Genomic DNA, 14,864 nt, shown 5'->3' with positions numbered 1-14,864 from the left:
CATGAGGCATATTTCCTTAGGAAAAGAGGTTAAAATAATGTATTAGAAGTGGTATAATAAAGACAATGCTAAGCTGATGTATATGGCAATCTTAATTTGTGGAGACTTACAACTTGCAGACACTGTCAGAATCTGAAACAATGTGTTCTCAATCCCCAAACACATTTTTTAATGTATTGAATGATATCTATATATAGGAGTGTGGTGGTTTTACCTTGCTAGGCAGCTGAACTCCACCACAACTGCTCTCTCACTCCCCCTCCTCAGAAGAGGAGGGGAAGAAGAAAAGAAAAGAAAAGAAAAGAAAAGAAAAGAAAAGAAAAGAAAAGAAAAGAAAAGAAAAGAAAAGAAAAGAAAAGAAAAGAAAAGAAAAGAAAAGAAAAGAAAAGAAAAGAAAAACAACTCAGAGGTTGGGATAAGGATAATTTAATTGAAGGAAAAATAACTGTTAAGGAAAAATTATTATTAATTAAAAAATTTAACTAAAGGGAAAAAAGGGAAAGGGGAAAAGGGAAAAACAACAACTACAACAACAACAAGCAAAGGCTGTGTGGAAGTGCAGAGGAAAGAAATTACTCTCTACTTCCCACAAATGAACGATGCTTGACCACATCCTTGAAGCAGGGCCTCAACGCACGTAGCCGTTGTTTGAGAGGACAGACATTCTCATGAGAGCCCACCCCTCCCTTCTTCTTCCTTTTTCCACATTTTATTGCTGAGTGTGACACCATATGGCATGGAATATCCCTTTGGTTGCTTTAGGTCAGCTGCCCTGGTGATGTTCCTTCCTCACCTTTTGCCCACCCCCAGCCTGCTGGCTCCGGGGGTGTTAGAGGGAGTCCTGATGCTGTGCCAGTATTGCTCAGCAGTAGACACAACACTGGTGTGATACCAGTGCTGTTCTAGCTCCAAGTGTAGAGCACAGCACTGTATGGGCTGCTGCAGGGAAAGTCAACTCCATCCCAGCCAGACCCAGTACAAGGAGTGATGGTGATTATGCGTGTTACTGCTATGTAACAAGTGTTTAATGTGGCCAGTTCTTGAAAATACCATAAAACATGACAGATGCAGAGTGTTTTCAAGTCTACACTGGAAACATTTACTGGCACAGAAACAGAAGTCAGGACCTAGGGGCTGAGGTCATTGTAAGACATCTAAGGACATGATTTTCACCTCTTCTCATTGAGCCTGATTTTCAGCCAAAGGAGTAGCTTGTATAAGTATGCCTATGAGTGAAACATCTCAAGGGTTTTCCAGTTGCATGGTTACTTTCTCCATACTGCAGTACTCTTCAGAATTAGGTCCCAAATCTATCTGCAAACAAGTCTGCTGGTGTGGTTGGCTAATTCAAGCTCATACAAAGACCATTGCTGCCAACTGCTAAACAGTGGCTGAGCATCACAGCTTTCTGTTGTTCATTACATAATGGAAAGACAGAAGTTTTTCCACATTCAGAAGTAGAGTGAAGTAGGAACAAGATTTGAGCTACAGCATTTAACTGCAGATTTTAATTGCTTGAGTTTGGGACGTGATGATGCCCCATGATGATCTGAACTGGTACTAATCGATGCACAGGCTTTATGCAATCCTTATACCTTTATATTTATCTTTATTTTATTTTTACTCCTGGTAGCTCTATATTAACAGATTACAGAGTCTTTAAAAAACACCCTGTTGTTTCCTCGAGAGCAAAGATTTCAAACCCTACAGTAACTGGCTTTGAAAGAAACAGAAATAGAAATTCTACTGCAATGCAAATATCTTTACTGTGGGACAGCAAATAAAAGGTTTAGCAATATCAGGCACTTGAACTCCACCCCTGTTTCTGCTGAAACCATAGAAACTGAGCCTTTTATTTGCTCAGGGAAACTCCGAAAATTCAGAAAATGGCCTAGCCGTAATTAGCAGAGCAATTCAAAACTGTGCCATTGGGCATTTGGTACTTTGCACGAACACTTCTGGCTGATGTTTTCATGCCAAACGTTTGCACAAAAGCACCTTTCCTTCCACTTTGAATGCCCAAAGCATTTGGAGACAGTGTGCAAGTCCTTTTCAATCCATGTGCCACAATTCCTGCCCTGCACAGGCTTCCTGAGCTGAAGAGGCACAAGGCAAAAACTGTCTGCCTCCTTCTTTCAAGGTTGGTACAAAATTAAGATGTAGCTGATCCTAACTAGGTCTTTCCCTCCCTGTCCAGCAAGTTTTTTCCAGTGGGAAGGAAAGGCAAAACATCCCAAGAGGAGCATGGAAGGACATGGCATAACCACAACAACACAAGGGCAAATCCACCTATAAACCAGATCAACAGAGCTGCAAATGACAGCCCATCATGTGACATTACACTTCAGAAGCAAAAAGTAATGCATCCTGATTTTTTCCTTCCTTTTTTTTTTTTTTTGGTCCCTCCTTTATACATCAGCACTATTACTGTGTCTGGAAGTGCTTTTTCAAGCTTTGCTCTGAGTTCACAGATCTCGTAAATGGAGAGTAATGAGCGGTTCCTAGGTGGTCATGAGACACAGGTTCATCTGAGTCATTTTCTTGTTCCCAGGGGCACTTTCTGTTCTCTGAGCAGTGCTGTTATTGCAATGATTACAAATGCCAAAGGGTAATGCCATCTCCCTCTGCACCATCGCTTCCTTGCGATTCTTATTTTGCACTCTCTCTCATCCTGCTCAGTATCACAGCTGCATTATCTGTAGAGAAGCTCTGTCAGCTACGACCTCAGTGCCTCTACTCCATCGCCCATTGGTAGCCTACAGACAAAAGGTTGCATCTAAGGATACCCAAAGTTGCTTTCATATTATGTTTGCTATAATAATGACTTTTTGCTTTCCTGTTACCTGGGCCAAGATGAAACTGAACCAACTGTGAGTACTACAGGTTTGCAAATGATCTGTCCAGAGACTGCTCCACCCCAAAGCATAATAAAAATACCTTCCTGAGCATTTCCCAGGTATGTGCCTATCCCCTTCCTTTGGTGTAGCATTGTACTTCATCTGCCTGTTTCCCTGAAATATGCATTAGTCAAGTTTTCATCACCAACTTAAAAGGATGAATAATAGTGTGTTTAGCTTCTGCAAATGCTTAAACTGGAATTACATCCCATTATTATCACAAATCCAAGTGTGTTCGTTCAAAGCATAAATACAATCTCAAAGCATAAACATAATCTTATTCTAAAATTCTGAAGATATTAAAATAATTTAAACTTAACAAAAGAACTGACCAAGTCAAGGCTATTTCTGAAATGCTTTAAGCTCTGTTGTTTTATTTTCCTCCTCAGAAACAATGATTGATTCACTAAGAAATGACTGTGTCAATAAAACGGGATGAAACTTACATTTACCCTTTCCCCTACAAAAGGCTATCTGTCAGAATCGCCGCGTTTTTCAGATTTACAATCATTTGTTTCTGAATTGTTCTACAGATGGAAGTAATAAGTATCTCAAAATTCCCTGTTTCTCACCAGAATTTCTCATTTTCTTTTCAAATCCTCATGCTCATGCATGGTATGTCACCAGCAGGAAACTCAATGGAGACACGAAGAGCTAGGGCCCCCACTGCTCAGCACAAGGTGGATGTGCATTCTGCACGAGCAAAAATGGTCTTTTGAGGCCCCCTCAGAACCATTCCCAGTTCAGACCAAGGCAGCTGTTCTTCTCAGATCAAGGACAGCTGTAAGATTGAAGAGCAGCTGCAATTTTTTTGATTCTGTGCTGTTTTTCAACCCAATTGCCTACCTTTAGCAAAGAATTTAAATTACTGCATATTTACAGTGATGTTTTTTCTTCTCTCAGCCTTCTTATTCAGTTGTTTTTTCATTATAAAAAGCTTTCTATTTTCATCTTAGTTATAAAAAATACCAGCAATGTAGGCTGACATTGAAATATAATTCCTCTTCCACAAAGCCATTCATGACGTAGCTTCCCCAGAGGTGTAGTTGTCGAAGAGACTGGGAGATCGGTCTTCAAATCCCATGTGTCACTGCAGAGGAACCACTGAAGCCAAAATTTTAGTGACGTCCTGACAGGACAAGGACAGCTGGAAAACATCCCACTTCCTTTTTCTCCTTTTTATTTTCAAATAGTTTCTTTAAATCTCCCCTTCACCTCTTGGGTTTCCCACCTTCTCACAGTAATTTGTTGAGGACAAATATCAAGGGGCAGCTCTGCTTCTTCTGAGCTATCTTGTGTGGTGTCATACACTCTCGGAGGAAATAGGGCAACTACAGTACCTTGTTTGGCAAAATTACCATGATATGCTAATTTGATAATAGCCATCCGTGACCTTTCTGTAGAAGCAGATATTTTTACTTCTCCTACCTGAGGCTCCTCCCATCTGCAGCTTCTACACAGCTATAGAGATGGCATATTTTCCCACAGAATTAGGAATCCCTGACCGCCCAACATACTAATATAAACCAAAAGCAAAGCATCTCAGACTAACATGCCAGGCTGGAAACTGCATGTGCTGCCTCAGGAGTAGCCTGACATGTGGATCGAGTGCACATATTTCAAGGACGGGAACCTTTCTCTAGCTTTTCAGCGAACTATGTCTCTGGAATATTTATTTTCAAATGACGAATCTTGCTTAATGAGAAGACTTGTTTGGATTAGTTAATCCACAGACATCTGGCATCCGTGCAAGAATTAGCCTCTAAGTATATACCTGCCTTCCTGAAACAAGCGCATTCTGGGTCTGTTCCATCCTTAACAAGTCCTGAGACTGGGCCTGGGCTGCTCTTTATACCTGCTATGCCAATGGCTCTTGTAATTACCGTGGTTAGCCCTGCAAATGCCACAGAAGCAATATGTGAGAAATGGCTATCATAGACTTAAATAATCTGCAGAGAGTTCTAGATGGGTATGAAGATTTCTTCAGCACGTGTCCATAAAGCACTGGTTGCCTCACACTGAAGAGACTTGTAATATCCACATTAAAACTGGTATGAATAAAGAATAAAGGGGAATGTCCAGGTATGGATCCACCGCGAGGAATGGCAGAAGGATGATAAGAATAGTATACACTCATGCCACCAAAATTCCAACCACAACTCCCTGTGGCTTCTGAGATACTGGATCAGATAACAAAGGACAGGACATAGAGCGTCATGGGTTAAGGTGAAATCATACTGAAACTAATAGATACAATTGCTGTCCTTCATTAGTAATAATTTTATGAACAAGTACAATGTTTTCCAGATGAAAAAATTAGCAACAAAAGCACATTACACCATGCAAAACAATGACATATGAAAAGCATATGTAAGTAAAGGGTCATTGCTGATTGATGAAAGCCAGACTAATAGTCATTTCCAGCAGCTCCATCTAAAATGTTAGGTTTGAGACCACTTCCCAGCTCTTGGAGCTGCGCAGATGACCCAGCTGCACCCTGTCTCCCTGTCAGGACAACATGTGGGTTTCTGTCATCCTCTGCCACATCCTGATCTTCATGGGAAGGAAACCTCGACACACAGGGAGCAGAATCAGGCACCAGGTTGGAAAACTTCTCTTTCCCATATACTAGGGAAACAAAGTTGGAGATGGAAATGAAGCAGGATACAACCAAGGAGGTATATCCTGACAAGAAGAGCACTGGAAATACAGGCTAATTGCTGTCTGGAAAGAATAGTGCAAGCATAGTTTTGGTATTTGCATTCAGGCAAAAACAACATTGTGCTATCTTTACAAGAGAAACAATTTAATCAAAGCAATATCTGACTTCATGTTGACTTTCTCCTGTTTCCCAAATTTACCCCCTGAACCCAGAATTTAGGTCTGCCACTTGGATCAGTGAAGGGTGGTTATTTTCAGCTCCCAGTAGATTTTCCGCAGTTCCTACAGTGAACTATGGAGGGAAATTTTGAGGGGGAATCCAAAAATTAACTTATGCACATGGCCTTGGGATCCAGAAACCTAAGCACATGGACTCAGGGTCAGTGAAAGAGAATGACTGTGTACCTCAAAACAAGCCCTATGAAAATTATGAAAATTATGAAAATCCTGCTTGTGGATCTGACCCTCAGAAACCCCTTGGATCTTGACTATCTACTGGATAATGAAATGTTATAGGAGTTTTATAAGCAACAACATGGATTTAGAATTCCAGAAGAAAGGAATTTTGAAGACATTGAAAAAAAACTTTTAAAAAAACGATCTTCTGTTTTTCTGAGGTCACGTGGGGTAAGTAGTTTAGAAGTTAAATATAGTTTGCAGCATTGTTGGAGATCAAATATTGCACAAGGAAATACAGTCTGTGTATTTATAGATAAGCAGAATATTTGAGAACAGTGAAGATCTCATGAGTGCACTCAGCTGTGTTTTGCATCTGGAAACAAGAAGATGAGCCAATTTTTTTCAGTACTTTACAACAAGGCAGTCTGTTTTTATCCCGTCTAATATAATCTGCATCTAATTTTTATCTGCTGAGATGGGAACACCTAAAACATGCTTTCTTCCGGTTAGAAAATGCCATTAGCTGCAGTTGTCACTCTCATCCTGAAATGCTGTAAAGCACATAAAATTTATTTTAACTTATCCACAGGATACTGTCACAGTTGTCATGCTGCTGGGGATTTGGCAACTATGTTTGTTTGTGTGCATCTGTAATTTGTTTAAGTAGCATTTACAGTTTTTCCAGACCTCAGCTCTTCATAAACAAGAGCACAGCTGAATTCTTCCAAGCAAGCTAGAGTTCTCGGGAAGCTGACAGGATCTTACAGATGCACATTTGGGGGAATATATCTATTTGCTGCAGGCTTGTCAGGTACCACAGGATCTACCCAGTGGGATCTCAGAAAAATGGTGGGGATTGTGCAGCTCGGAAGTTGATGTTTGCGGGCCATTCCTCCTACTAGAAAGAACTAAGTAGGGAGGCAGACCACTTCTTGCTCAGAATTCTGCAGAGACAGGCAGCTTTTTATTAGGTGTGTGTTCAGTGTAGGTGAACACAGAAAGAGTAACTAAGAATGAAACAAGATCCTCCACTAGCATTTACCTTTCACTGAATTATTACACAAGACACTGCCTGGAATTAATAGCTTATGGCTCCACGCTTGGTGCCTAACAGAAAAGGAACTGTACAACTGGGCAGGAGACAGCCCTGCAGGATACGTGACAGTGTCCCACTGGAGCTCAAACAACACAAAACCCTTCCACCCAGCAGTTTGCCACTCCAGCCAACAGCTTCTTTGATGCGATGTGTGCAAACTCTCAGAGACTGCCTGCACAAATGCAGGGTGTCATTAAACAAATGTTTGGCTGGAGACGTTTTGGGTTCTTGGTTTGGTCTAATTGTTGTTCCCCACTGGTGGGAAACTCATGCCTATTAGAGCAAACATGCTGAAAAAAGCCAGTGTGGGGTGTTGACAGGAAGACACTGCTTGTCCTCCCTTAGAGGCAAACCCATTGGAGTTCAACAGTCCCGTCCCCATATTTAGTGGGGGAAATGGCAATACCTCCAGACTATACAGGGCTTAAGGTGCAATTATGTAGGTAATCAGCTGATTGCAAACTCACACCTCTTGTAATCCAAATACAGGACACGAGAACAGAGAAATGCCCAGAAAATAGGATCACAAAGAAAGGCTGGGAGACATGCCTCAAAGATCTGGTTTGTAGTGCAGAGTAGGCTCCAAACATTAAGCCAAAAAAAAAAAAAAAGTTGTTTTTGGCCCATGCAGTCCTCCTGTGACTCAACAAGAGACGTGCCAGCATTTTGTTAGAGCCACACACCATCACTTCACAGCCCAGCTGGCTGATCCTGGCTCAGCACATGGGTTTGCATCAATAATTCCTGCCCGTGGCATGTCAATGGGGAAGGGCAGGGATGACAGGGGGCAAGCACGCACTAAGCTCCCAGACAGAAGAGCCCAGCACAGATGGAATTAGTTCAGTGGGAAGAACACCAGGACAGGGCTGTTGGCATCTACTGGACACAGGGAATTTGAAGTGGGGAAAATAAATCCGGCCTTCAGCTCCTCGAGAAAGGAATGTTTTGTTCGTTATAATAAATTTATGGGATTACATTAAAAAAAAATCTAGTTCTATCAACAAATCTATCTTTTCTTCAGACTGAAAAGGCACTTTGAACCCCAACATTTGATTTAGTACAAATAACAAGAAAGGATGCTGCTGCTATGAGAAGCAGATTCAGTTTTCAAAGAAGATACACTGTCATCTAGGATCCCTTGTGGAAAAAGATAAGATAAGCAAAGGAGATGGGCAAATGTGTGTGTGTGGAGGGTGGCTGGAAAAAAATAGAAGGAATTAAAAGAAAACCGAAAGAAAGGGAGACTAGGGCATCCAAGAGATGGAGAAGGTTCAAAATAAGCCATGATGTTCCAAAACTGAGGCTGGAAGTCTTCCACAGAAAACTAGAAGATATCTGTGGTTAGATATGAAAACATTTTTGGAACAGCAAACATTAAAGATTTGCTCTGTGGGAGAAGGCTAGCTGCAGACTTGCCAGTCCAGAATGGTGCTGAAATTAAGGAGGAGAGAGGCAAAGTGATCCTCCCCTCAAAAATGTATGGGACAGTATTTTTGTTTGTGCGTTTCAAAATCACTAGATCTAAGGTACTGGTGGGAGACATCACAATGGAAGTCCCTCTCTAGGATGGAGAACTGTCCCATTTGGATAAGACCAGACACTTATAACAGCTTTTGGTCCTCTTTCTGGTCTACAGAGGTCTCAAAATGAGAGGCTGCCTGCACCCAAAACACAACTTTTCTCTCTATAATATGTCCTTTGCTAAGCTTGGAGTCTTTGTCTATGTGAATGCTTGAGAAGAACTGAAGGGAGCTTCTAGAAGCAAAGTTAAGCAGCTCAGTTTGGACATGGCAGCAGACCTTGCTCCCAGAAAAGAGATCATGTTATTCAGTGCTATGAAGAATCCAGTCTGAGCCACCCAAAGCAATGTCAATGCTAGCAGGACAAAAAGAAGCATACAAATCTGGAGACTGATGTATCCTTTGGGGTAAAGTGATAATGGACAAATTTGGGGTACTCTATTGGATTCTTATAGGGAAAGATGAAAAGCACTGAAAGAAGGTAATGACACTATAAAATATTGCTAAATTTACTGTAGGACTTGGGTCCTCAGTCTTTGCAGTGAAAGAAACGGCAGCCATCACCACAGAAAAAGAAAGCTAATTGCTATGCCTTGTAAGTCCAGTTCTATCTCAGCTATTTGAGGAAAAGTGAATCCTCATCAGAGTCAGAACATTAGAGTCATTAGAAAAATGAAGGACATTCACAGTAATGCAACAGCTGATCTCTGTTTTAAGGCTGGCATTGTGAAAAAGGCCATTACAAGAAGTGTTGTAACTTGTGTGGTTAAGCAACACAAGCCAATGCCAAAAGCAAGAAAGAAAAAATTCCTGGCATCTCAGGATATGGAGATCCCAAAGCAAGGGGACAAAGCTGAGAGGCTTGAGGACCATTCCCACAATCTAGTTCAGACATCAGCTAAAGAACTACAGGAGTTTGTTCACTGATTGTATATTGAAGACCAAAATCTGTGGAGTTACCCCACCATCAGTACAAGGACGTGAGTGATGAGATCAAGCATGCTATCAATGTAGGAAACAGGACATCCTACCTAGTCTGACACTCTGAAAGGTTTCTTACCATCATCTCCAGTGGCAGATGCTGTGACAGCTTCCATCCATCTTCCCACCATGCTCTAAACTGCATACTGACAAATGGGTCTGACAGCCAAAAGAAAAGACATTTTGCAGCAAGGTGAGGCTAGTGGCAATCCCTTGAGAGCATTTGGTTTGCTCAAGGTACTTGCCCCATTGGAGAAAGCTCAGTGGAAGAGAAGAAAGCACCTCTCTGCTGTTTGTTCGGACTCCACTGATGTGTAAGCATGCTGATGCTTTTGAACCTGAACTAACACACAGACAAATTGCTTGCAATAAACTTACAGCTCCAGGTCTGAAACTGAACCCAAATAAATAATAATAATAAAAATAAAAAAAATGAAAAAGTTAATTTAACTCAGTGAGAAGGGGATTGCCACTACAAGGAGAAATTTGAAGGTCTGTAGAATTGGCCAAATCCCCAAACAAGTCTGGAGGTGCAGTCTGATAGGTTTCTCTTCATGTTTCACAAGATTTATTTTGGGGTTATTTTTATTGCAAAATCATTATAGTGGCTGAGAGAAAAAGGGAAGCACTTCAATGGTCAGCACCATGCTTACTCAGCATTTTTGCCAACAAAAGGAGCTCTTGAACTGAATTGCCCAGGTTTCTGAATTTCTTTTGCATCAGATGCAGATGCTAATGCCTACGGTTAGGAACAGTACTGACTGAACAACCCAAAGCCCAAGTCTAAGGTTTCCTCCAAAGTAAAATTTCATCCAGCCTGTAGTTTTTATTAACATTTTTTGTTACTTTTTGCATAGAAATAAATAAAATTAAAAACTGTGGTCAGGGTAAATCTTACCCCCTATCAAAAAATTAATAAAAATGGGACAACCCACCAACAAGTTGCAAACTGCACTGTTATGTTCCCAGTATTATTCCTAAATCCAAGTACAAGCATGACAGTGGTGGTACCTTGCTCAGCTGGCGCCGCTGCGCTAACTGCTTCACTAAGCAGCCTGGCACCGACTCCCTGAAAGGTTTTGCTGCTGAGACAGTAGCAGGTGCTCAGGGAGAAGAATTACTCATCATACCTGGACACAGAGGTGGCTAAACAGTTGAATGAAATCTAGGTTCATGTCCCATTTCATGTCTGCATACCTGTGCTTTGATCCGCTGCTGGAAAAGCTCAACAGCTCCTGAGGAAAGTGAAGCACCTGCCTCTGCAGGATGAAACACGGGTGCAGGAGATGGCATATGCCATCACTTTTAAGAGCTTACTGAACATCAGTCAGTAAGGATATAAATCATGCCTCAGGACAGCTTGAGTTTGGGCTTCACCCAGCACCATAACATAATGACAGCAGTCTGAAATGGGTGCTAATGAAGTCTGAACATAACCTGCATACTCTTACTTCCTCATTCCAAATCAGAACAACTGTTCAATACATTTGCAAGCAGAACAGCAGAGCGAAGATTTCATTTCCACCTCGTTGTGCTGTGTGGAATCTGGGAGAAGTATGAAGACATCATAATGCAGCTGGAAGTGAAAGGACATGCTTAAAATCGAGCACAATCCTCTATGTGAATTTTCATTAAAAGGACCTCGTATTGCACCTTCTCCAGACAGATGTGAACCACAGCCTCAATTTGTGTTACCCAACACGAATAAAGAAGAGTGAGTGACTTGTCAGGAAGTCTGACACCCCAAAAGCTTTGTGTTTGAATGATCAATAACCGATAAATGCGCAGCAATCCGGGCTCGTGCGTGGATGACTAAGTCAGACACTGACAGCAGCAGACCAGTAATGACGACAACAATAACATTTGCTGACTCACTACATTTCTGTTGTCAAAATTCTATCAACTTAACTTTCTACTAATTCCTTTTCCAGAAAGTTAAGACAGGTGGAGTCCCAGAGTACTCAGACTGCTATTGTGAGAGGTGGAGAGCATAACGCTGCCTTAACCACATTTATCTGGGGTTTAGGGGTACAGCTCTCAAGTCTGCTGCTTCTTTCTTGCTCCCCTCTGGTACTTCACCTCTGACAGCAAAGATGTCATTCTACAAAAAAAAGGCAATTCACATGAGCATTGCCCACCATGAACCCAGTTTTCACTGGAAGAGAGCCAAAGAAAACTGACATTGTAGCTGATTCATATTGAACACTGTAGTTGTGAAACTTTCACTCCTTGTTAAGATTAACATCACACACACACACACACAAAAAGTGTTTTTTGCATACCCACATCTTTCACTGAAATCATCAGGGGACTAGATTGAGAAAGAAGCGTGGGAAAGAACTGTAAATCTGTCTGCGCACAGTTGGCCTTCTGGCAAGCCAAATCCTACAGATAAATGTCCGTGTTGAAAAAACCTCATAATACTGTTCCTACTTGGAGGAAAGGATGTGAAGAACATGCAAGTGTCTTCTGATACTAAAGTGGCTACTAAAAGAAACAGAGTAAGTGTTTCGAACTGTAAGGACTCTAAGAGTGAGTTCTCAGTGACAGGTACTGAGTAGTTTGTCTCAAACGATGCATACCATGAATACAGCTGGAGCCCTGCAAAGGGAAAGCGTGCTGATGGATTCAAACAAACTGAAAAACTTCACTAGAATGCACATTTTTTGTCAAATGCAAGCGTATATTCAAATGCTAATGGGAAACTGCTTATATAAACTAAGCTACTCCGATCTCACAGCAACACAGTATTTAGGGATAAGTGAAATGATTCTTTTCAGTGTCCTGATCAATTGGGTTTTGGGGGAATTTAGGCTATTTAGAAGAAAACTAAAGGTAAAAATGCTGAATTGCAAGCAGATCAGAAGTTACTTTTTTCAATAGCCTATTTGTCACAGACTCCCTGCAGCTTTCTTACTTTTCTGCCCTCTGTGTGTGCTCCTGATATGATAAGCAAGACGATGGGGAAGACAGCCATTGATAAGATAACTGGGAAGTAACCTCAGGGGTGATCTTAGTTATCAAAAACGTTATTAATACTTTCCCTCCAAACACGTCCTTCTCTAAACTCCTCCCTCTAACCGTCTGAAATGAATACCCTTCCCTCTTTCTGTTTTGTATAATACTTTGCATAATTCACCAAGAATCATGCAAACTTACCAAGATTATCTTTCCTTCCTTTGAACTAAGTAGCAGGCATCGTTTGTTGCTGGGAACAAGGTAATTGATTTTACCACTGCCACCAAGTAGGCTGAAGAATAAACATGTATGTAGCACTCAAAAGTGTTTTAAGAAAGTATTCCCTGAGATAACAGCTTCGATATCTTCTAGCCTATAAGTTAAATACAGCTTCTTTTTTTCCCTTCATTGCAACACAACCAATGAAAGTAACAGAGCATCAAAGTGTGCATGTCGTAAGAGAAACCTTCAAAGATTTTGGGATGATTCCAACAACTGTCCCCTTTTTCACATGAGCACACATTCGGTTCCTCAACTGATGTCATAATTTCAGCCCAAAGACCACAGCTATCCAAAGCACCCGCAAGCATTACTCAGCTCCACTGAACCCAAAAACTTAATTGGATTAAAACCCAGGTTTGGGATAGGGGTAATTTTTTTCCTCTTCCTTTTTTTTTCCTGGTGTTTCTTTTTTTTTTTTTTTTTTTTTTTTTTTTTTTTAGTTGGGTGAATGGTTCCATTTTTAACTCACATATTCATACCCACCACTACAAAATGTTAACACCTAGAAAGTATCAGCAGAGTGACAGCGTACGAGTGTCAGTGGCTGTTGCTGGTGCCACATCCTTTCTGGAACAACCACCAGCTGTTGCAGGAGGCGCTGTACCACGCCTGTACAAGTCACTGCCAAAGTACAAGTCCTGCTCTCAGATGTTAGAGTCAGATAGCAAGCAGCAGCATCCAGAGATGTATTCAGTGTAGTTATACCTGAATTACCGTGCAAACCACAAACCTGCAATCAAAAAACCTGCTTGCTAATGACAGGCAAGCAGGGCCTAAAAGCCCACAGCAAGAGATCCTCTCCACCTTCCGAGCAAAGAGTTGCTCCTGATGCTTTTACAGAACCAAGGGCAAAAACGCACAGGAAGTTTGCACAATTTGCAGCATTTTCAGCTGTTTGCAAGGCCAAAATGAACTCATAAAACCTTTTGGGACTTATGATGACTTCCAGAGCTTACCAGATGAACAGCTCCAGGGGAAGGGTGTCACCAAATTGTAGCCTTCATCCAGGATGAAGCCTGCCACCGAAAAGCCAGGGTTTCTTCCCCCTCAGGGTGAGGTAGGCAAGTGTTCCCTTAAACAAACTGCTCCCAGCCTCAGAACGAAGCCTCTCTTGCCCTTATATGTTGGGTATGAATTCCCAGAACCAGACAGTTTACACACTTTTGAAGCACTTGCATGTGTAAGGGTCACACAAAGCGAGGTCCAAGTGTGGCAGTAACTGCAATCCCGGTAGTTACCTTAAAGGGGTAAATTGCAACTTGAAACTGTACAATGGAGAAATGATTACCGGACGAATTGATGTCGAAGCCAAGCATTTGTATTTGCTAAGGTAATGCTTGAGTAATATAAGTACATTCCTTTGCAGCTATTAACACTGTGTGTTTGTTCATGCTTTTATTGCCACCACGGAGAACAGGAAAAGGAGAACCTCTAACTCTGTTAGGAAACAAATGAAGACCCCAAAACTCCAAAGTGTTGAAAACAGTTGAAGACCAGGAATAGAGCTAAGAAAATACTGACCATCAGTTTGCTATAGATCATTATTTTAAATGATAGTGTTAACATCTCACTTGGCCATACACCTGTAGCCAAGGCATGATGGATCCATAATGAAAGAGGCAAGAGGCAGGGAAGAACCTGGCTTTCTGAATTCTGGCTGACATGATTCTCTCTTTCCTGTCTTTTCTTTCCTTGTAAAAGGAAATGTGCCAAGGACAGAGAGGGGACCAAGAGGAAAAGGCAAAATCCAAAAGGGCTCATCTGCAGCCCAGTGTTATCTGGACTGAAAAGAGTCTACCCACATTCACACGGAAGGCAGCTAAAGGTGATCTGGAAATCTACAGGTACAAAGCCTTGCTCATGCAGATAGTTTTGGCTCCTGGAGAACTCCCAAAGATCCCCATTTCATGGGCACCGGGCCTGTTTGTGTATGTCCTGACTCACAGGATCAAGTGCTGTATTGCCCCCTGCACTTCGGCATGCTCACAACCTCTGACTACTGCTCATTTCAGCACACGACTCTCTGGGAGAGCTGGTTGCTGAATTTCACACATTGCTGCTCTGCATCCA

At 41.6% G+C, this 14,864-nt stretch overlaps 1 protein-coding gene across 1 annotated transcript in view; it reads right to left on the bottom strand.

Annotated features, from left to right (window-relative positions):
* Positions 1 to 13,882, bottom strand: part of RASSF6 (Ras association domain family member 6) — a 92,429-nt gene extending 78,547 nt beyond the window's left edge. Inside the window, exon 1 of the mRNA XM_050710663.1 lies at positions 13,751 to 13,882. The gene's annotated coding sequence lies outside the window, so the exon portion shown is untranslated. The remainder of the gene's footprint in view (positions 1 to 13,750) is intronic.
* Between the last annotated feature and the right edge of the window lie 982 nt (positions 13,883 to 14,864).

Source organism: Cygnus atratus, chromosome 4 (assembly GCF_013377495.2).
Source record: "Cygnus atratus isolate AKBS03 ecotype Queensland, Australia chromosome 4, CAtr_DNAZoo_HiC_assembly, whole genome shotgun sequence".
Taxonomy (NCBI): Eukaryota; Metazoa; Chordata; class Aves; order Anseriformes; family Anatidae; genus Cygnus; species Cygnus atratus.
Note: the sequence above shows the minus strand (reverse complement) of the source record. Positions and strands in the feature narration are given on the sequence as shown.